This window comes from Salvelinus alpinus, chromosome 4, assembly GCF_045679555.1.
Source record: "Salvelinus alpinus chromosome 4, SLU_Salpinus.1, whole genome shotgun sequence".
Taxonomy (NCBI): Eukaryota; Metazoa; Chordata; class Actinopteri; order Salmoniformes; family Salmonidae; genus Salvelinus; species Salvelinus alpinus.
The window spans coordinates 45,753,186-45,777,147 of NC_092089.1; the positions used below are offsets into that span (position 1 = coordinate 45,753,186).

A 23,962-nucleotide genomic window follows, 5' to 3' on the forward strand; every position below is an offset into this window, starting at 1 on the left:
TGAATTCAGGCCGTAAAACAACTAAATGTGGAATAAGTCGTGGGGTATGAATACTTTCTGAAGGCACTGTATATATAATACTTGTTTTATCCTTAGAAACACACTTCTCTCTCCTTGGGGACCATTCAGAGTTCTTAAACAGGGTTGGGTGGTGGGGTTACAGCCAGTCCTGATTGGTTAATGTGTGGCCAGTAAGCCATGTGGTTAGGGGGTCCGTTTGTGGACACCTTGCGGTCGAATGGGCGTTTGAGACAAACACAAAGACTAGGGTATGCAAAGTTCCGCTCAATTGACCTTCCATTGTAGCCCCGGGTTAAGAGGTGACAAGAGGGCAGTGATGATATTCTCTTTATGGGGTGGTGGTGGTCAGGGTGCCCCCAAACCCAAGTCTGGTCACAAGCAAACAAACATATGCTCTTTCTCAATGGAGGCGACGCCATCTGAAAGCACACGTGGGGTTCCAGTTCATTAAGTGGACTTGAACTTCTGCTCTGGTCAAGATTAGTCATTATTGATGTAATGCCATAGTGGATTAACTGAGCCTAACGTAGAGTCCTAGAGAGACTATTGTCTGTCATTCAGTGTGGCAATGCCTCAATGGAAACATTGCGGAAACAGAATGGTAAAATTGACAATCTGTTATGGAAATATCAACAATTGAAAAATGAAATAGGCTATGGGACTATCCTATGGCATTATCTAACTGTTTGATTTACTGCTTTGTATATCTAGATTCCTTTTATTTAAAAAAAATGTGTCTGGTTCAAAATGGCCACTATTTCGCTGTGTAGCTAACTGTGGTAAAGATCTGCCTGTGTTGCATAGGTTTACATAATTACTTAGCCTCTCAAAAGGAACAACCAAATCAGGATAAGAGCGCAGGTTACCACAACAACCATCAGCTCTATGAAGACCTTGCCCTTATCGAGTGTAATGGTACAACCTCTGACTCGTAAACACATATCATGCATAAGTCAATGAACATTTCCATCTCTTGCCAGTAAAATACCACCCACCTTCCCGAAATGCACAATAAGCCCCTTCCCACTCTCCCACGGAAGCCACTAGAAGTTCAAAATCACACACATTACCATAAGAGTCACCCAGACGAATCCTGAGACGATGCATTGTTTTACTTCCACCTTTATTCTGGCGATAGGGCAGTGGTGAGACAAAAGGGAATTTGTGTTTAGCCTCAGATTTAATGTTGGGAAGAGGAGAGAATGGGGGAACCAATGGGAGTAGAAGAACTGGGTGGGTGTGGTACGGCGGTTAAAATGCAGACAGTGACAGTTGCCTTGAACTTGAACCCCCCTGAGTTCCCCTTAACCCCGGCTCTTTTCCCGTACTCCTCTCTGCCCCGATGGCGGGGATGCCTTTGTTGAACTGTCTGCATTAACTCTTCGCGCCTCTCTTCGCACCCCCCAGCCCCTCTCTTCTCCAGCCACCTCCGCCTATTAGAGGGGCCTTCCTCAGACCTTCCACGGCTGCTTTCGGGACACCCTTCTGGTCCCATCCAACGCCACTGTGTGTGTATGCTAATTTGACCCAAGGGTTCTGTTCCCACACACTAGATCTCAGATTTCTTATTTTGTTTTTAAGTGATTAAGGGAGAAGCTCCACTAGCTTTCTGCCTTCCCATGACACTAGACACACGTTTCAGAATCTGTCGAAAGTGTCAGATTTGATCCATTCTCTAATGGGATTGATTGGTATTCAAACAACAATCAAATCCAATAAGCACTGTTTAATATAATTCTCCATAACTAACTTACTTTATGGTTTCAACATCTGACCCAAAAATGTTCTATGTTAAAGAGAAGCTGCGATTGGGGTGGATGCACAGTTGATGTAGGTCGAAACCAAATACAAGATGATAGGATTTCTGTCAATCAAGGAGAGATCAAGACCGTCAAGACCCTTTCAACAACAGCAATGTTGATTTGTGATAGTTATTGAGTTAACCTAAACCCTCAGTGACATTTAAACTTCCCCTCAACTACACCAATTGAAAGTTGAGTGCTTGAACTGAGCAAACATGGCCGAATGCCGTTTAATTTGACGAGATTGTATAACCAACCATTTGAGTTTCCTTGATTGCATTTGGCCTTCCACCAATTCACTTTACAAATGCTATTGTCATAATTAAGGACAGAAGTAAACTAGATCCCTCTTGTTAAATAGTTATAGTAGGCTATACTTAGTTAGTCTCAACAATCCTATGTGTCCTGTTGAGAGCCTTGAGAGTGTTCATGTATACGATTGCTCAAGAACAAATGATACGTAATATTTTAACAGGATCCAAACAAGGTTTGTGCCAAAATAACTTGATAGTGAGGATGAGGAAGTGGAGGTGGGGGATGGTAGGAGGAGGGGGATTTAGGTCTACACAGTTTTCTCAGGTCTTTTGGTTAGTGACAGGCAAGTGTAATGGTCCTTCAAGTAATGGAATCGACCACTCGAGTAACATGTGCATGCACACACTCATTCATTCACTCACTCACTGAAAGCAAACCTCTTTTGCATATGAATGACATCACCATAAGGTTTGGAGGGACTTTTTGGCAGTTGAGGAGGATGCAGGGGGTTGAGAGGGCTGTGAAAGAGAAAACATTACTCACATTGCTTACTGCCTCCATTCGCCAGCTCTGGCCAAACTGGTTGACATTCCAGGACAGGATTCACTTGATGCACCCAAAACAAACAAAGACAGTGGCCACAATTGATCAGTGATCAATGCTTTTTGCTTGATCCATTGATATTTCAGCACAATGCTTTGTTACTTTATTTTGTTCTTCTGTTGATAACATGTTTATGTTGATGACATATTTATCATAATTTTAGCATGCACCTCTGGCCACTGTCTTTTTGCTCACTGCATGGAATGGCCGTGCAACGAAAGATGGCAAAAGCAGCAAACTATGGACAAACAACCGCTTAAAGAGGTCAAAATTATTTGAACAGGGTGACTGCTTATACTTGGCACTGACCACAGTTGGATCCAAGGACACGCATCCTCGGTCCATAGTGATAGGTTGAGAACGCGTTTCCCTCTAAAACCACACAGAATGGACTCCTAGGGGCACATTCCTGCATGGTAATGATGATGCTGAGGAACCTATGAAAGGAGCAGCACCCGAATTCCTGCCCCTTGGACAACTACCATAACCCGCCATTTTCCCCTCTGTACTCCCTTGGCGCTGGCCCTGGTGCCACTGTCCATCAAACAGCTATGGTCAGAAATGTGAATCTTCCATTTTACGTATCAGGTTAAAGCTATGTTGACAGACCGTTGCCGCCATCTTGGAATGCCTAAGAGTCTGTATTCATACATCGCTCTCATGTTAGATGTAGCTAATGTATGCTTCTCCCGAAAGAAGGCTACACCCTCTAAATGTTAACTAACTACAGCAACTCCTTATTTGCGCATGCTAATCCTTTGTTTGAAGCATTCACATTATCAGTCAATAAAATGGCAAGTGACCTCAAGTATTGCAAATCAACATTGTGCATCGTAAAATGAAGCTCACAGAGCCAATACGATTTGTAGCCCATATGATTATAGAACATTGAATTCTATTTTCCATGGCTCCCCCTTGTTGACATGATGCCAATGGATGACGGGGCTACAAAAGAAGCCGGGTGGTATCTTGACGAGTAGCAGGAGCGTTTCACAGACAAGCTGGGTGACTTTACCCTGGACCTGACCCTGACCAACCTGTGAGTCCAAGCAGCAGCTAGCTCAGACCATAATCCACCATCAGTCTGACAACAGTTCCGTTGTTGTGTAGTTAGCGTTGCTCAAATGTGCTTAACATCACCGCTCAGTTCATTAAAGCCTATAGCGCTCAGCAAATGCAACTTGTCTCTTGGCAGGTTGACAAAAACCAGTGAATTAGATTATGAGGACGATAACACCGCCAAGAAACATGGAGGGCGAGGGGAGATGTCACAAAAGACTGGATGTTAACGCCTGGAACATAATGTATTTGCAACCTGGCCCAGTTAATAAGGGCACTGTAATATTTGCATGGAGTGGATGTTTATTTGTACAGCCAATTGTTTTCTGCTGGCCATAGCTATACAAAACAGTAGAGTTTCTTCTAGAACTCCAACACTATCCAATGTGGAAATCAAAATCCTGTATCGGCATGCTTGCAGCATTAAAATGTTTACATTAAATTGCACAAAGATTCATGAAATGAAAACAACTGCTTGATAAGACTATGCTGTTAGGGTTGCATTTCATTTGTTTTACAGTATATTTACAGTCCTATACACTAGGGTCAGCAGACTCTTTTACATGACAATGGTAGTGACTTGTGAGGGCCCATATGCCAGTTTTGGCACATTTGCCATATGTGGTGTCAGACATCTCAGGGACTACACACCTGAGTAGGGTTGTGTGTGTGCGCGTGTGCGTGTGCGTGTGCGTGTGTCCTTGAGTTCTTTGTGTTGAGTAAAATAAAATAAATGAGAGAAATTGTGGATTTCATTTACAAAAATCCATCTCAATTATGTATTGAATTGGAATTTTACTTTTTAAGTTTTACTTTTTATCACAATTATTATGATGATTATTGTGATCTCAAGTAGCTCAACACTAAACGTATAAGATCCTTAGTCCTGTGGAATTTGGCAATAGAATATTACAGTCCTGGCTCTGAGTTAACAGTAAATCTGCTAACAGCTTCAAAGTAGGGCTAGTATGTCTTGTGATATACTGTCAGTGATTTTTTGGGGTCTTCCACCTTCTCTTCTTACATGCCAATAGATTCATGACGATGGACAGAAATAGAACAAAACTGTTGTTTTCTGTTTGTTTTCAATGTAAACTTTTATTACTAATCCATGACAAGACAGTTTGTTTTTCATACAAAGGCACACGTGGTTCATTCAGTGCATTCTAGCATTACATAATACATATTAGATTGCATAACACAAACAACATCGGTTGCTTAAAAATATCTGAATAGACATTTCATCTCGGTGCAAAACAAAACAAGAAACATATAATTATTTCATAACTTCAGCGACCACAATTTGTTGAACGTATGCGAATAGACTGGTTTTAGCCATCCCTGAAGTGACTTTTAGTTACGGATTCAAAATGTTTTTCAATTTCAAGCTTATCCAGGCAGATAAGTAATAATATAGCATTGTGATTATCAAAATAATACATTTACAAATTCAGACCAAGATAGTCTCCTTCAACTTAATTGTACTAGCACCGAATAGATTGTTAAAGAAAATACTTCAAAGGTTTGCATAGATTATCAATTGGAATAAAAATGTGCCACTTTCTGAAAATGTATATAAAACAAACTAGTCTATGATAGTGCTTGCATTATTGCATTTGCTCGCATGTGTATTGTGTGTGTGTGTATTGTGTGTATGCGTGTATGCGATAATGTCAAGGACAGGAAATTAAGGAAGCCTTTGAAATCTCTGTATTTATCATGTCTTACTCTAAAGTACCTTGTATTACGCTGATGTGGTTTGCTAGGGAAAGCCAGGCTACTGCATTCAAAGCCTACTTGGAAAGCTTTAGTGGTTTAGTAAGTTCTGCCCGTGCAGCCTAGCTTACTCCCTATAAACCGCACTGCTTATTAAACAGAGCTCTGCCATCAAGAATATTAGATGTGTAATTCCTACACTGATTTGCGTTGGCAGAGGCTTAGGGCCAGCATATTCAATTCTGTTATTGAAAAATTAAAACTAAAATGTCTCTCGACAATTTGTTTTATAAATCAAATGTGTTATGTTCATCTGTAATGTCTAACTTTCTCTCACTCTCTCTCTCGCTTTCACGCACATGCACACGCACGCACACACACACACACACACACACACACACACACACACACACACACACACACACACACACACACACACACACACACACACACACACACACACACACACACACACACACACACACACGCATACACACGCATACACACACACATACAAAAAACCTACACTGTGAGAGAAAACTGAATAAACAGTATAATATTTCATGAGATTGTTCGCCCAAAAATAATCCAGTTGACGGCTTGCCCAATATATTTGGTAGCAGACCAAAAACAGTTGCATAGAGTATAAAGACAACAGCTCTCCCATTCGCCTGTGTGTCATATGACACACGGAGCCGTCCAATCGCAGTGCAGTATTCTTCACTGCTGCCGTGGGTCTCACATTCATGTATCTGTCAGTCATAGCAACTAGTAAATAATAAAACATAAACATAAAAATGGGCTAAAATCCAAACCATTATGATCTAGGTAGGTCTATGTTATTTATACAGCTTGTTATACAACATTCCCATGCAACACCATGGACTCTATTCATACATTGTTATTTACTTTAAATTAAAGTAGTAGTAGTAGTAGTAGTAGTAGTAGTAAAGTGCTCTATGCTATTATATAAATGTTTGCACTTAAGAATCTGTATTGCAAGGAACATTTATATGTATGTAACATACACTGAGTGTACAAAACATTTAAGGACACCTTCCTACTATTGAGTTGCAGCCTCAATTCATCGGGGCATGGACTCTATAAGGTGTCGAAAGCGTTCAACAGGGCCTATGTGGCCTATGTTGACTCCAATACTTCACAGTTGTGTCAAGTTGGCTGGATGTCCTTTGGCTGGTGGACCATTCTTGATACACACGGGAAACTGTTAAGTGTGCAAAACCCAGCAGTGTTGCAGTTCTTGACACAAATCGGTGTGCCTGGCACCTACTACCATACCCCGTTCAAAAGCACTTACATTTTTTTGTCTTGCCCACTCACGCTCTGAATGGCACACACACAATCCATGTCTCAATTGTCTCAAGGCTTAAACATCCTTCTTTAACCTGTCTCCTTCCCTTCATCTACACTGATTGAAGTGGATTTAACAAGTGACATCAATAAGGGATCATAGCTTTCACCTGGATTCACCTGGTCAGTCTGTCATGGAAAGAGCAGGTGTTCTTAATCTTTTGTGTAGATGTTATTGAGGCTGCAAGCAAATACTGTAGGTACACAGCACATGTAATGTATCTCATTCATAGCACAGTGTATCCAAGAATCACTGCTTCTCTGTTCATCTTGGATCCTGAGATTTGCTCTTGTTTTCCACGCCACCAACCCACTTTCTTATTGGCTTAAGAAAGGAAACAAAACCAATCCAGATTGGCCCTTGCTGAATAACAAAACCCAGGCCGGAGGTCCAACCACACATCAGAGGCAGCTAAAGTGCTCTGATGCTCAAATGTTGGGGCACAAGTCGGAGTATAGTGGACGAACATTGTTGTAATGGGCCTGTTCCATTGCAAATACTAGGGATGGGTTGGTAGTTTGTGGGCAACTTTTCTTCTCCCAATGGATTACTGCTCGCTGTTTTTTCTGCCCTCTATCAGTGTTCTGGACCATTATTTGCCTGGAGGGGGGAAAAAATGTATGTTAGAAGCAGGGGTTGGAACCAAAATGATTTTCCAATCGTTCCCGAACAGAACCCCTATATTATTTGTTCCGTTCCAGTGTTCCGGCCAGAATAATAAAGTTCTGAACCGGTTGAAGAAGAAAAAAGTAGTGGTTCATATAGTTAATTTAAAAAATATATATATATATTTGTGAAATCGACATCGTTTTTATATTTAGCTTATTACTTTACCTCACCAATTAGCACGGATAGAGCATCTTGCTATGGAACAGGTAGGCTAGTTGTTTGCATGTTTAATTGGTCAGAGATGATGTGACTGAAGTTTCACGGGTGGGGAGAGAGCGAGATTAAGCGGTGGGCATGGAGGAACATGGTTTGAAGCGCTGAGCATCATGACATGACTTGGGAGTGTGTAGAGGCTATTACTAGCATCAGAACTGAATTGCAGAATTATATACTAGACATTAGGAATATTTTTGGAACAGAAAATAACATTATTAACCAGTTCTCAAGATTTGAAAATAACAGTTCTGTTCCGGAACACTAGAGATCCTTGACAGACGTTGTAATTTTCTGGTTTTCGGTTCTGTTCCCTGAACCGGTTCCAACCACGGTTAAAACACCACCATATATAAAACAAACTCAAAATAAAGCCAGTACATTATGTGTTCAAATATTTCCTAGTGAACGGCCAGTCTCTTTCATATAGCAAAAACCATCCGGGAGTTTCTGACAAGTGGCCTTAGGTGCGCCTGGTCTGGTTGTAGCTGAGGTAAGCCCGGCTCTGTGTGCCGGGCGCAGACTGCCAGCTAGCCAAGGGGATTGAGGGTGAAGTTGAAAGGCACTGCCGGGAGCCTGGTACGCTAAGGGGCCATAATGCAAAGAGGAAGCATGTGACACACCCTAAGCTGTAGGAGCTGAGACTGAGGGACTTCTGCCCTTTTATTTTAGAGCCACTCAGACAAGCAACTTAAAATCTTACCCAAGGGTCACAGAGTACATAGAGAACCAGCCATGATGTTTGCGGTTGTCTGGTTTCAAAACTACAATGGGTAGAGCCAGCATGCTAACTAGCTAGCATCATGTTAGCCATATTAGCTATTAGCTAGAATCATGTTAGCCATATTAGCTATTACCCAGAATCATGTTAGCCATGCCAGATAGCATTTCGATAGAAGTTTAATATGTACTGTATGTCAATGGGCTAACTACAAGTAAAGGAAGGACATTTCCAATGAAATGCAACATGAGACAGAAGGGGTGTCACAAAAGGGGTTTAGGGTATTGGTGTCGGTTTGAGTTATTGGGAAGCATGGTCTTGTTTTTGTTGAGTGGCCTATGGTGAATGAGCTAGTTAATGGTAAATTTACAACCCCAGCATGTGGGCCAATAAAACCAGGGGGACATACAGGACGATGAGAATGATTGTGAGAGGGGGGGGGAAGAGAAAGAGGGAGAGAGAGTAGAGTGGAGGACGCTGGTAATTAAGAGTCTAAGGGAGTGTGAGAGGGGGCACACACTGCTCAGAGCAAACTTTGTGCACGGAATCCTCACTCTTATTTATGCACCCTGTCTATTCTCCCCTCCCTTCTACCCTTTATCTTCTTCCTGGCCTTTCCTCTCTCTCCATTCACTTGTCTCTCCCTCTGAATGAATAGTCACAGCTCTGTGGTGTCCCCCCCACCAACACCCCCACCGTACACCCCTTAAACTCCCCCTCTAGCTCAGTCTTGAATAGGGAGTCGAATTGAGCAAACAGTCAGCCTGTCAGCTCAATAGGAGGTCTGGCCGTGAACTTCAAGTCCTTCCCAGGCCCCCATCGTCACATTGGGGAGAGAGGCAGGGAGTTGGGAGGGAGGTGTGGGCTTGGGGGGCTGTGGGGAGACAGGAGGGAGGGGGTGAGTGGGAGCCACAGACAGAGACAGACTTTAGGGGGCCCCTACGTGCCAATATTGGGGGGACCTCTGCCTGCCACAGAAGTTCCCAAGACTGGAGCTTTCGCTGGAGCTATGGGGGAGGGTGCTCCATGTCCCAGCTGCCTCCCCCCACCCCCTAGTCTAGGCAGGAGGGGTGTGTGCAGACGGGACAGTGTCTGCCCCCTGCCCAAACTCCAGCCCTCCAGACCCGCACACTCAGACGCAAGCTGCTGACTGTGCCCACCCACCCCCTCGACTCGCCTCGCTCCCAGCCCGCACAGGCCACACATCATCTCATTACCCAACGCCAGCCACTCTACTGTCTACTGTTTGTATTGTTTTGGGCTCTGCATAATTTACACAGTAAATTGAGAATGGCCCTGGCCCCTGCTCAATCTACCACCTGTTTACAGAGACTGCCCGTGATTAGTGGGTTTGCATTAGATTAGACACTGTTACTACTAAGATTCTCATGCAATGTTTTGTTAGACTGGCTCCCCAACATAGAAACTTTGAATGTTGTTGGTTTTGTCAGGATTTTTTTCTATCTCTACATTTGGCTTAATCAGCTGCTATAGTTTATTTGAATATACTTAATTGATTCATTATGTCTAGTCCTAACAGCAATGTCTCTGTAGACCTCATGCAGCGGAACACCTTGGTGGGATTGGCGACGAGACAGACTTAATAGCACTCTAGTGTTTCACCGTCCATATGCATGGGTAGTAACTCAGTAGCCTATCCATTAGCAATGCTCTGGCACCGTACAGTATCTTAGCGATAGCACTGTCTCGACCTCCAGTATGCAGACACAAACAAAGGGAGTTCTCTCCGTGAGGCACGGACAATGGCACACATTGTTTACCGGCTGCCTTATTTAACCGGGCCCGGCCGACTCTAATTGGTGTTTTGGTTATTAAGCGTTTTTTAAACTTGCAGCTCCCTGCTCGGAATAAAGGAGTCGCTACAACAAGCTTGCTTAGGAGAACAATACACGACTTGTCTCAGCACCAGCTCCCCCAAAACCTCACCCACCAACACAAAGACAGCTTTCCTCTACTGAGACCTCGCTATCATACTCTCATTCGGCCTCTGCCTCTCTCGCTCCCTCTCTCTGTCTCTCAACCACACTCACTCGCTCCTGGTTCCTTTCTCTCTGTGTTGATGTTGTACTGCAGTCTCTCTCTGAGTATCATACGCTGGCTCATGGGCGTCACAGTTTTCTCCTTTAAAGATATGCTCTGAACTGCTTTTAGCATTTTTAACTAAACAGTCATTTGCGTAAATGTTTACATGTCAGCAAATTAGGATCATTAATTACAAAAACGGAATGATAAGACTTGGTGAAAATAAATATTGCAAAAAGCGTACTGTCTCTTTGATTACTATTGATAATAAGAATAGTGATGATGATATTATATAGCCCTAGCTAATATTTGTTAATAGTCTATGGGTGTAACTATCTTGTGTAATATGCTAAATGTGGAACATTCATGTCTCAGATGTTCTGACCAGGGAATACGGCCCGCGTATTTCAACCAAAATGGCAGCCGTCGCCATGTCGGGCATGTGTGTGAAGAGGATGGCACAACAATTCCCAAACGGGAAGAAAACTGGGCTGTTCAGAGCACAGATGCCCACTGAATGCCTCCTGAGAGAGCGCGAGAGCAAGGAGTGATTTAATGCAAGCACACACACAAAAACCCCAGCCTGCCCCCCCACCCATCAACGCGTCCCGTGATTTCTGCAATTAGCAAACACATCTGAGGTGCTTAAAAGCAAGGCCAGCCTGGCAGAGGGAGGGAGGGAGAGAGAAGGGAAGGGAGGAGAAGGAAAGGATGGGGTGATGATGGCGGTGGTGGTGTTATGGAGGCATGATGCCGCATGGCGGGCTCAGGGCTGTTATTGTTACCTGCTCTCTCTGGTCCTCACTTCCATTTCATGCCAGCGAGCATCGTCCTAAGATGGTGGCGTGGGCTACGTCTCGCGGTACAGGAGAATGGGGAAGGCAGCTGAGGATGAAGCGAGGGAGGGGAGAAGGGGAGAGGCGATACGGAGGAGGGCGAGAAGAGGGAGGCAAAGTCAACAGCAACCTCTCTTCCTCTCCTTGTTTTTCAGCCTCATTTTGCCAGCATTCTGTCACGGTGGTGTTGGTAGTCTGCACACAAAAATAAGAATAGGGAAAGAGATGAGGCAAAAAGACAAAATGTGAGTATGTGGTTTAACCAGCCGAGATACACATACATGCATTTGTATGTATATACACGCACCCACACATGTCTTTTCTCATGGTACAGTCTGCCGCTGAGCATGCAAATGACTTTCATTATGCAAATGCATGCAAATCAGATCCAAGCATCTGAGAATCAAGCCTGGGAAGAAAAAAAATTGACACAGAGATTGAATGAAAGAATGAAAGAGAAAAAGAACAGGGGGGAAATCCTTTTGAGTGGCAGGAGGCGGTAAGTCAGGTAAATGGTATGTGGAGGAACAACGGTGGCCCAAATTGGACAAACAAGATTACCTATTCTATTATGAAGATGACTTATCTTTTTTCTGACTGCACTGTATTTTAACATCATACTTGATATCATACAAGTTTCACATGAAGTTAAGTTCAGACTCACATCATCTGCAATAGTAAGCAAGGAGATTGCTCCAGCTAACATAGTATTTTCAGCAATTCCACAATGTCTTCACTTTCATTCAAAGACGCAACAAGGACTTGAGCTCCGTTATTGAAAAAACACATGAATTTCACATGTGATCACGTGATCTTATGTGAAGTTAATGTGATAACATAACCAACATGTAAAAGCAACATGTGATAACATGAAACTACACGTGAAAACATTTGAGCACACGTGAAAACATGGTCTTGTGAAAGAAATGTGACAACATGGGGATGCAAATTTTTAAAACGTTTTTCACATCACGTTGCTTTTACTACAATTCACGTGAGGTGAAAACCTGTTATTCTCCACACGTGAAAAGGTGGTGTAAATGTAAACATGTGAACATATGGTTTCACATGTGAACAACTAACCTCACTTGTCTCTTTTCATGTTTTTTTTGTAAAGGAGGTAATGATACTTGGAGATTTAAGGTAAGCGGTACGCTGTTCAGCTAGAATAGTGTAATACTGTATATTTAATCAATATGATGACATTTGATGACTCAGTGCTGACTTTTCAATATGACGCATTGGGATTTGAAATCACACTCTCTATATTTGGAGTACGCTGATCTTTCTGCTGTGTCACAAAGTCTGTAGTATTCTCAGAAGTCCTCTACAGATGAATTACCTACAATGTATCTCTGCAATTAGCAAAAAAGTGCCACCTGCGCTGCTATTTTAGTTCTAAATTAATCTGACTATTATATCATCATTGATTTCCTTTACTTATTTCATCAATTTGGGGGTTTTCTGTATAGTTGTCTAACGTTGGTGGGGCATATTATTTACTTTGTCCTGAATCACTATGATAAATATAATGGTGTATTATTAACAAAGCTGAGATTTACTTTGAAGTACAAAGTGTAGGAATAGAGGTGAAATCAGTTACTGAAACAGACATGGTGGTGTAGAAAGGAAGATCGTACGTAATGCCGTGAACCAAGAGGTTGTGAGTTCATATCCCAGGTGAGGACATGTTAAATAATAATTACTGTATAAATAAACATACACGATGTAATCATTTGTGTCAAATATGTCAATTGAAAACACTGCGACTGTGGGACCTTTTGTTTGCAGGGCATCACCTATGTAATCATGTGAAATATCCCCACATGTACTGTAAGTCGTACCAAAACCACATGAAAGGTTATGTGATCACATGTGAAAATATAATATAATACAGTGGGAGAAAGGCTGTGACCTAGAAGGGGATTGCTGTCCGAAATATGCTGCTGGAGTCACAGATGGTTGGCTGTATGAGATCATATGTTGTGAAACTTCATTATAACAAAGACAACAATGCTACAGTATCAACATGCTAGGTTGATGAAGAGGTTGGCGGAGCTATTATGTTAGCCTTCGCATTCTTTTAGCACAAACATATTGTAGTGGTGCCTTTCCATGTCATTCTCCGGCCAAGCTACACATGCAAGTAACCCAAGAGCTACAAACTAACTCCACCAATCTGGGTTGGAATCTACTAACTAGCGACCAGCCTAGCCTATACATGACATTTGGTGAACCAACGAGCAGACTGATCGGGGAGGAGAGAGCTGCTGTCTGTTTTCACTCTCAGGCTAGAGGAAGGAGGCAGCTTTCGTTTCAGGGTGCCAGTAGGGAGACACTATTTTGTAGGCTGTAATGGGGGAGTAGGGCTTGGGGTGAAGGGAATGGGCTTGGGAGTATGAGAGAGTAGGCTAGGAGGAAGGGAGGGGCAGTAGTAGAGGGGGTGGGGTACCACTGAATGGTGGCAAACCTCTCCTAATTGGCACTTGACATTTTTTTTGCCATTGGCACTAAAGTGGGCCGGCTTTCAAGCCCGCTCTGAGTCCTTGTTGGAAAAGTGCCATATGCAAATATGGCGAATGGGCTCCATTGTGAAGCCTCTGATATTAACAGCTCAGGGAACAATGAATTTGTGTGCTTACTCTGGACTCGTAGGTGTGTGAGCGAGAACAAGACAATGGATGCCAAAGCCGCTTCGGTCTGAACAGCCCCTTCACATGACGTTCTGACAAGTAATTTCACCAGAATGGCCTTCTGTGGACTGAGGCTCTGTCAGGCTCTGTCCAAAAGCTTTGTTCAAGACTGAAATAGTTTGTTTCAGTTTGTGCAATACTTGCCCAACTTCGGAAAATGTAATCTTTCTCTTTTTGTTGAGAGGCTCTTTTTCCTAACTGTTAAAATATTCAGAAAATTATTAGTTTTTTTCTAAAAATGCATCCTATGTTAAAGCATTTCCAGTTGAGCACATTGTTCTAAATGTTAGAATGTATAGTGTTCTGTAATCATTCTGATATTTCTCTATTTGGATTGTTTACCCTTCACTAGCTCCCGGGGCAACAGCGGAGGGAGATCTAAACATAACTCCTGTCTCCCTTTGGAGACTTCTTGGCAAATCAATGATGAATTGTAGCAAAACTGAGAAGTATTTTCAAAGACTGAGAAATGATAAGAGACTGGTCTTGAACAGCTAGGCCAAACAAACTCCCAGCACTAACTTCCAAGAGGAAACATATAAAGCAGATTGTCAAAGGCCGTAAAGCAGTTCCATCTTTATCTCCACACAAGTCGAAACTGTCAGGGAGGAAACAGAACAACGGGTCCAACAATAGCACCCACCTCCGGTGTGGTCCGAACCAAGTCAAAGTACACCTGTTACTGCTAAGTTACCAAACTTAATCTCCTTTGTCTGGGTGGGTCCATTGACTTCTGTAAACGCCTGAAATACATGAATTTCTCTGTGAGCAACAGGGAGGCGGGGGCCGCTTTAGAAATGGCAAAGTCTGCCCCTCTGTACCAGCCCAGCAGTGAAGCCATTTTCCAAACTCTGTTGGTGTGTTCTGTTGAGAAAAAAAAGAGGCAGAGAAAAGGGGGCAAGAATCACTGGGCCTTTTTCAGAAACCCGTCTGGCTGCTAGGACCCGGAGGTGCTGAAAGGGTGGTAAAGGAGCCCATTGTCTCCCTGTGACAAGTGGACTAGCTCTATTGACTGTAAAGTCTACTGGTGGGGGGCCGCCAGGGCCCGGCCACAATGCCTGTTTTTCTATTTGACACTTGGAGTCTAAATCTGCTTGCCTAGAGCCTGAAAGCTAAGACAAATCCACCAAACCCTCCCTCTGCCTCCCTTCCTTTCTCCTCTCCCTCCCTCCATCCTTTCTCTTTACCCCCTCTCTCTTTCCCTCCCTCCACTCCAGACAGGGCTACAGTAGAGTCCCGGAGGTTTTGTGGAACTCCTGTTTTTGTGCCATTTTCAGGCAGGCAGTGCAAATGCCGTCTTTCCTCTGGGGTAGGGTTGCAAAATTCCAGGAACTTTCAATGAACTCCCTGGTGTTCGAGAAATCCTGGTTGGAAGATTCTGGATTTCCTGCTTATTCCCTCCTTACTCCGTGCATCCTCCAACCAGAAAGTTCCTGGAATCTTGCAACCGTACTCTAGGGTCCCTAGTGTGGACTGTTTTTGATATGACTGTGCCACACACAGTCATCCCCCTTATCGCCACCAACAAAACAGCTGCACCAGTGCACACACCTTTATGGCAATCTGTCACTGACTTCATATCATCTTCTCTTGAAATAGTATTCATGCTTATCGTACAAATTGTAGCTAATTGGAGAGAAAAAATACTATTTTACTGCCTGAAAAATAAATACAAACTGATGTCAGAAAGCTAATCTAACTTTGCTAAAATCTCTACCCATAAATGTTGTCAATCAATCAAATTTTACTTGCATAACACTTTGTAAAAGGCCAATTTGTCACATTAACAACCACAACGGCATGTATGTAGCTATACATCCACCGATAACAACCAAGAACAGTCGTTGGGGCCTTGTTCCAGTTCCCCTGGATTCTTCCGTTGGTAATGACAGTAGCTAGGGAAAACAGACAAAGAGCCAGGTACCACTGTGCCACCGGAGGAGGTGACATCACCGCCTGTCACTTGCTGTCAAGGCCCTCGTCTCTCTCGTTCCCTCGCTGAGCCCTGAGCTCAAATGTCACACTCAGCACCTGCAATGCAGCAGGCAGGGACCGCTGCACAACACGCTAAAATTGACATTGTGAGTGTTGTTGCTATACAAACGCTCCAACAGGAGTTTCAGTCTAGTCCGACGTGCCATATTGGAGTAAGTATTGTGTTTGTTATCAAAGCAGAATTCAAATGTATAAATTTAGCCGAGTAAATGTGATTAAAACCCTGTTTAGGCCATTGATCACCAGATAACGTGTTTTTCAAACATACTGGTGCTATAGTATACAATTTACTCTCCAATTTCTCTGTAATGTCTTGAAGCTATGGAAGGCTGATTTGGCCGAAAGACAGAAAAATCATACTAGAGGCCTCACTCGACATGATTCTTTTTCTAGTTGAAAAGAAATCAACATCATTGCCTTTATGACTGATTGAAGGTGTGAAGATCTGATTGACCAATTACTCCCACTATTGGCTGAGGCCCGGATTGTTCCCTCTCTCATGGCTCTGTCACTGGGGGCAGTTTCTGGTTGATTGCCCTCGGACCACTCCCCCACAGAGCCCCACACAGTGGCATTCAACAAGACCCATCAGGCCTTTCCACATGGTAGCACCTCATGCAATGGAGGCTTCGCCATGGCCCATTCACAACCAAGCCAACTGTCACCTCAAATCAAACACCCAAACAAAAGCAAAATCAAACACCTTCCCACATGAAAGAAAGAGGGGGAGAAAACAAATAAACAACCATCTAGCTTAACAAAACTGGCCTCAAACAAATCTGTCCATTCGACTATGTGCTGGCAGGGGATTAACTTAAAAAGTCCATTGTAAACTTCCACAATCCAAATAACGTATGACATTAGAGGCTATAATCAGCAACCATACTTTCTATTCATTTCACCTGTTTCCCAAACCGCATTAACTAAAACCCCATCAGCCGAGTACAGATTTGCTACAACCGTAGGATGGTTACTTGCAGCTACTGACTGACCAATTTGTTAACCACTTCGGCAAAGTCCGCAGTCAGCACCATTCAGGTTGCCGTTGGTTCTTTGGGACCCACCCACCACTGCTGGCCATGTGATCGTAAGTATAAGCCGCTGCATGCAGCCCCACACAGAGGGATCAGGGGCTTATTAGATTACAAGTGATCCTGTTGAACCAACCGGGCTGCTACGGACCAATGCCACCGGCCATGTACAAATACGTGGAAATATGTGTATGGCATTATGTGTATAGCTCATTATTTTTAGAGATCAATCTCAAAGAGATCAGGCTTTCCCAACTATATGGCTCAGGGGGAAATATAAAAAATTCTAATACTCAAATATGTAAATTTATAAGAAACTCAACAAATACTCAAACTCTCAAATCTGCTGCTAAAATTCTCAGAGGCAATTGTGATATATTTGAGGCAATAACAGAGACCAGATAGTTCTAATTGTCAAGCTGAGTTAAAAAGACACACACACGTACACATACACACATAAACCTGTGCAATTGGATGACATCACACGACTTACTTGACTTTTTCTTCTGCTCCCATGTCCTATGATGTCGGCCATTGTTTTGCTTGTTTTTCTGTGAATGGTAGAATGGGGTGGTGCAGCATGGGGGGTATGTGTTGGGGATCTTGATGCCTTTCAGGAGCGTAATGGGATTCTTGTTACTTTCGGTTATCTAGCTTTATGAAGAATGTACATCACTCATACAGCTAGATAACCAAAGATAACAACCAACCCCTAAGGCTGCCCATCCTCTTGTGCCACAGGTGATACGCAAGGGCCAGATTCTGACCTATAATCAGGAAAAAATTGTATTAACAATCAGAAAAATTAAGACTTTAATTTCCCTTTTCAAACTTAAGTGCACAGTGAGTAAACTGTATCAGTTCTATAGAGAGGTCTGGTCACATTCATGCAGTACCTAAGATGTAAGAAATGCTGATTATTTTAAATGAATCAACTTTCATCAAATGTGTACTTAACAGTTCACAAAAATACCAGAACCTCCTGACCCTCTGCTTAAAGTACTCATCAGCAATTGGCCACTTACTAACTGTAACATTTCCCTGCCAATCCGCCCTCACTGTTCTGCTGTTACAAAGCCTTTGATTGGACGGCCAGCCCGTAACATGGCAGCCAAAGCCTTGACTCCTCAAAGTCAAATAATCAGCGTGAGGCTTGATCAAAACACACAGGCTGGCGAACCAGTCCAAACTGGTTACGGCGCCAGTCTTCCCAGACCACACCTCTCCGCCCCTGCGCCCACCCCTATAGTGAGGCAGTCTCTCACATGGACTGGCTCCATAGGAGGGTGATGGCTTCAAATGCCGCCCCCCTCCATGCCCAATTTTTTTTTATTAAAGCTGTTTTACTGTAAGATACAGAGAGAAAGGTTTGCCTCTTGCGTATGCATATCTATCAGAGATTCCACAGTAAATTGTGGAGGGCATGTTCAAGGTTGGGGTCAGAATACGGCACAAAAGCACAAACACACACAAGTGCAAACCTACACACACAGACGGAGTACACACATTTATGGTACATGGCACAAGGGCCAATTAAAAGCTTTTCTTTATGCCCAGCCCAACAACGAGGCTCCTCCCATCTATACATGTTCTAATGACTGACAGGAGATAGATGGAGGGAGAGAGAGAGAGAAAGACAGAGAACATTCTCCCCTTTAGTGTACACATCTTTACCTGTAGTCTCACACTGTTGGCAGACAACACATCCTCTCCTTACTGTCAGCTAGGACAAGGATTCAAGCTTCAAAATGTCTAATTTTTGTTCATAATCTACCCGTCACCATAAGGATTTCTAATCACCTTTATCATTTCTTACTACAGTATGCTACACAAGGATAAAACAAGGCTCTTTCAAAGCATCCGCACTCGCAAACATGCATATGTCATACAGTGCATGCACATACACCCATGCACGCAAGCACACACACACACGTGCAAACCAAACAAAAGCGTGCACACATGCTGGAAATAGGAATGATACTATCTTTCCTGAAAAAGTGACTATTCACCCAGGAAGGTATTTCTTCCTGCCAAGGACAAAATGCCATCAAAACAAAATACTGATGCAGTTACAGAAATGTCCTGATCTCTACGTGTCTTTTTGTCAGAGAGAGAATTGACATGCTACAACATCCTTTGAAATGATATCTGACATGGATATTGGATAAACTTTGTTTAAATAGTGAGACTTGATTATATAAGCATAAAGGGTTATCAATACATTTATCTCAGTTATTAATTTGTGCTGTTTATTGGCACAGCCAATAACTTGATTGTACATATAATGCATGAAATTATTTTGAATTATACTGTCCCAGGATTAATATTTGAAATCCAACTAAATAATAATAATCATTTACTGTTTTTGTGACACTGTACACAGTATGTGAGACAGTTGTGTGAATATATATATTTTTTTAAATTGCAAAGTTATTATATAATATAAATACTTATAATACTACCACAAACGATAAATAGCATTATATTCTCAACATTATATTGAAAACAATCAAAAACGTGCATTTTATGTTATTTTCAAGAAATTACATTTACCATGTATTTCATCATTTGCAGTGGAGAGTTTGAATTGGAAAGTTGTTGTTTTTATTATCCTATTTTATTAATCAATATTATTACAATTCATATTATTGCCATTATTATTGTTTTTATTATACTGTGCAAATTCCAAATAGTTTGATACGCAGTTGCGACGTTTCCTTCTTGACCAACTTTATTTCAAGTAATAATAATAAACATTATTTAAGGAAATAAAGTAAGAAATAATATGTTTCATATTAGGCCTACATTGCGCCAGATAAGATTACAAATAACTCACACTGCGCAACAGTAACGAAGCTCACCTCAGATTCAGCACCACAGCAGTGGACAGCGGCCTTGTCTCTTAGTAGCCTTCAGTGCCAGGATTTCAACACCACTATAACGTATCAAAATCCCTGATAAGCATATTAACTATCATACAATCAGTTTGTTAAAAATAACTGCATTTGTCTTCTTGTTTTAACAGTTAACCTAGGCCTACCCCTTGGTAAATTCAGATAGGCCTATATGGCGCAGTAACGTGCCAGGGAGAGATCCGGTTCGACTGTCTATTACTGCATCTTGCCAACCTCATAATTGTCAAGGGGTATAACTCATTCAACCATTCATTCATTCATTCATTCAAACAAACCTAATCCCTCCTCGTCATTGGATAAGACGTTGGTGACGTCCTTCAAATTGATCCTTAGGAATAATTGAAGCGCACGGGGATAGGCTGCATTGAACATGTTTGATGACGCAATACACAATGCACATATTTTCTGTAGATGTATTTTAGGTACAAAGAACGTAGTTATAGCTTTATAATAAAGTGATCAATGTATGCTATTGAGATATGACGTGAATCGATGTAATTCAATCCAACCTGATCCGTAATTTATTGGCACATTGCTGTTGCTCAGGTCTCAATGCTTATGCACGAGGCATGAACTGAGGTCATTTCTAAATGTTCATCATATGTAATTGGCGCGGTCCATGCAATCTGTTGGCAGAGGGCCTAAACTACTGTAGCCTACCGCTGCACACTGGAACCTTGTGGAGTCATAATACCAACAGCGTTCACTGCTACGAAAAAATGACGAGCTTGACAAGTATGAACGCAAAGGTGTAGATATGCAGTAAAATAACATTTCATTTCTGTATTCTCTTGTGAAATTATGATTGATTGATACGGTATTAATATCCATAGGCTTAGTCAATTTGTAATGCTTTATTAACTATTGACTCGAATTTACTACGTTTTCAACGGGTACTTTCACTGCACTCTTATGCACAAATTATATCATATAGGCTAATTTAATAACAAAAGGTCAGTGCTATCGAGGATCCTTGGGACATCCCTAACCTAAACCCTAACCTTAACCATATCAATAACCATAACCATTACCTTAACCATTTCGACTTCAACGGGGTATGGACGTTCCAAGGATCCCGGATATCATGGACTACAAAAAACTACGATTTTAGCAAAACACGTCCTACAATGTCTCTTCCATTTGGATTTTGTGCAAGTGATTTAACTGAGTTAAAGTGAACAATGTCTAAGCCATACCTGCCCAGTTATTAAAACTGTAAGAGATTGTGGTGTGTTTATATTACCTATGCCACCTGCTCTGTTGCGCCTATATGTCTCTCCATTGAATCCTGAAAAAAACAAAAACAAGAAACGCTTATTTTCCAACCCAACTGCAGTCCTATGGTAACTGTCCGGTTTAGGTCAACAATTACAACAACCCAGTCTCGTTTGAACTGAGTATATAACTTTTTTTTATTGTGCCTACAGACAGGTACGAAGCCTCAAGCCTGCATCTGCCCCTCTAGATATGACGTTGAGGCGACATAAAACCATTACATGGTCCAAGATAGTAGGCTAAAATTCACGAGAGCGTTGTTAAGTAATCTACCTGTATAAAGGCACCTGAGCTAGATAGGTACCCGAGTCTAGAGGTAGGACACGCCCCAGATGACATCTCCAAAAGCACCCTAAAGACATATAGGCAATAGGCAGATCGATTTTTAGACAAGGCCTTCAACAATACTCGTAAAAAAACGAGTCAGACCTACATTACGCACAACCCACAATCCAGCTAAGTGCTTGGGAAAATGTGCAGATTAAATTATTTGCAATTTAATAAAGAAAACACGCACGTTTATGGATAGAATGTCACCAGGTGTAGCACGAACTATAACACCAAACCAAACAACAACCTGGCTGTGCAAAAGCAATTCACTTTTTGATCTTAGGCCGCAAAATACAAGCGTTACATTTCATATAATTCTGCAGTCTCTTTACTTACACATCATACCATGGCCTATGACAACTAATGTGTACGCAATCTGCTATTGCGCTATTAACGTATGTATTAGTGTCCTGTACAGGCCTACCACTGTCACATATATAGTACTACTTCACAAAGCATAATGGTGGTACATATCAACGCTCTATGCTCCAGTAATGTGCACACGTGTGCTCAGAAGACCGCGTATTCGGCGTGCACGTGCGGATTGGATGGCCTTGTGATTCCCCATCCATCCGTTATAGGTGTGAGCAGTTGTACTTTATACTATATTCCTATTAATCATTTTTATAGTATGGACTCGAATCTCAATTGATCAACTGATCGAGGCCTAACCTACATTTCGAATAGGCGACTTTTCCTTAAAACTATAGAAATGTAATAATAGGCTACATTAATGTAGCCTACATTATGTGGCAAATTACACGCCGGATGACATATAGACAATTTCCCTGTGATGTTTTAGAAGTATATCTGGCTATATCAATAATTGATGTAGAAATGGCATGGTATGTAAAATGACATATGATTTCTATTACCTCTGTGGGTCTGCGTCTGTCTGGGTGATGCATGTGGAACCTTGCCGTGTGAGGGGCATGGTTAGTCTACTCCATAGTGCGTAATGGAGGTCGTTATCAAGCCCCCTAGCCCGAGATTGCCCATATCCCATCTTTCTTTGTTTGCTCAAAATGATTCAACTAGAATAGGTGAAGTGTTGGGTGTAATGAAGGAGAAAGCTGTATCGTATCTAATGCATTGTAAGCATGACCTTTCAGTCATTAAATTCAAGTGAGACCACATCCAAAATTGAGGATATATCGAAATGGTTGTTTCCTATGCTACAAACATAATTACAGCCTACAAAATTAAACAAGCTGTAATGGATAGGCGAGTTGTTTTTTGTCTTGTAGGATATCTAATATGCGGATACCATTCAATATAAATTATCATACACAATCTTCAAATGAGCATAAACATTGCAATTGATAGCCTATTCGATTGATACAGGACAACCGGTGCCAAAGACGTATAGCTCGATATTGCACGAGTCTCATACAGTGAGTGCCAACCCCACCAGGATAAAATGATGCGCTAGCGTGTTCTTTTATTTGTTATGTTTTATGCTATACATGCATGCAAAATTACGACTGCGTTGTCCGCATCCGCGTCAATAGCACGCAACAGAACATACATTTTCTAATCATATATGCCATACTCACCCCGGTGTCTGCCAGCCACGGTTACAAACGCTCTCCACAACAATCAACCGAGCGAGTCAAGAGATGTAGAACAACTGAGCGCTTGTAGGTTGGCTCGCGCCTGGTCTTGAGCTTCATGGCTGCAGCTCGCTGTGACGTCGCGCTGGCCCCATCCATTCATCTTTTCGCGGCCGGGTCCCCCCTTGTTTATAATCGAGATTATTTCCCATAGAGATGGTGTTCGCCTCCCCCCGCTGAGAGCGAAGTGAACTGTTCGCTGTGCCTTGCGCTCGCCATTCCTCTTGTACAATGCATATGAACTTAAACATGCCTGCCAAAAAGCATATAGCATCGCCAAGACCCTCCCCTTATGACACGACAGTAGGGGCCTCTTTGACACGATGCAGCTCTATTGTGTCCCCTCCCTCTGAAATTAAGAAAACGGGCTGCGATATGAATATATTCAACATCTCTCCCAACCATGGTTTTGTATTACCGTAAATGTCATCGCCCTCAAGAGTGCACGTGTCCAAGATATTCGTCTCATATAGGCTAGGCTACTACAATCCTTTATGTCTGTTCATGGCGTCCATTTTCTTGTGATTTCATGCCAACGTTATGAGGATGAGTTTATATGAATCAGTGATATGGGCTTCAAAACTCCCATAGGGATACATTTCAAATATTGAGTGAAATAACTCTATTGCTTTGTGAAAGTCTAAAAAGTTTGGCATGACTGGTTGGAGAGAGTTTTAGACCCTGGCTCCTGTGGGATTATATGAATTCCATGTAATCTTGTCTAGTTACCAATATTCGTTTGACGTGAAGGCCCCTGCGACTATGGACTAACTCCTGCGCCTGAATCAAGTGCGCGCATT

General features: G+C 42.3%; 1 long non-coding RNA gene across 2 annotated transcripts; it reads right to left on the minus strand.

The window, feature by feature from the left end:
* Positions 1-4,808: 4,808 nt before the first annotated feature.
* Positions 4,809-23,311, minus strand: LOC139573711 (uncharacterized). Of its 2 annotated transcripts, XR_011674643.1 has the most exons (5): positions 23,106-23,311; positions 21,188-21,232; positions 17,523-17,796; positions 11,260-11,505; positions 4,809-7,428 (listed from the first exon to the last, which is right to left on the minus strand). It is a non-coding gene; the product is annotated as an uncharacterized lncRNA (long non-coding RNA). The 2 variants fall into 2 exon arrangements; XR_011674644.1 differs by lacking the exon at positions 21,188-21,232 and having other exon boundaries at positions 23,106-23,300.
* Between the last annotated feature and the right edge of the window lie 651 nt (positions 23,312-23,962).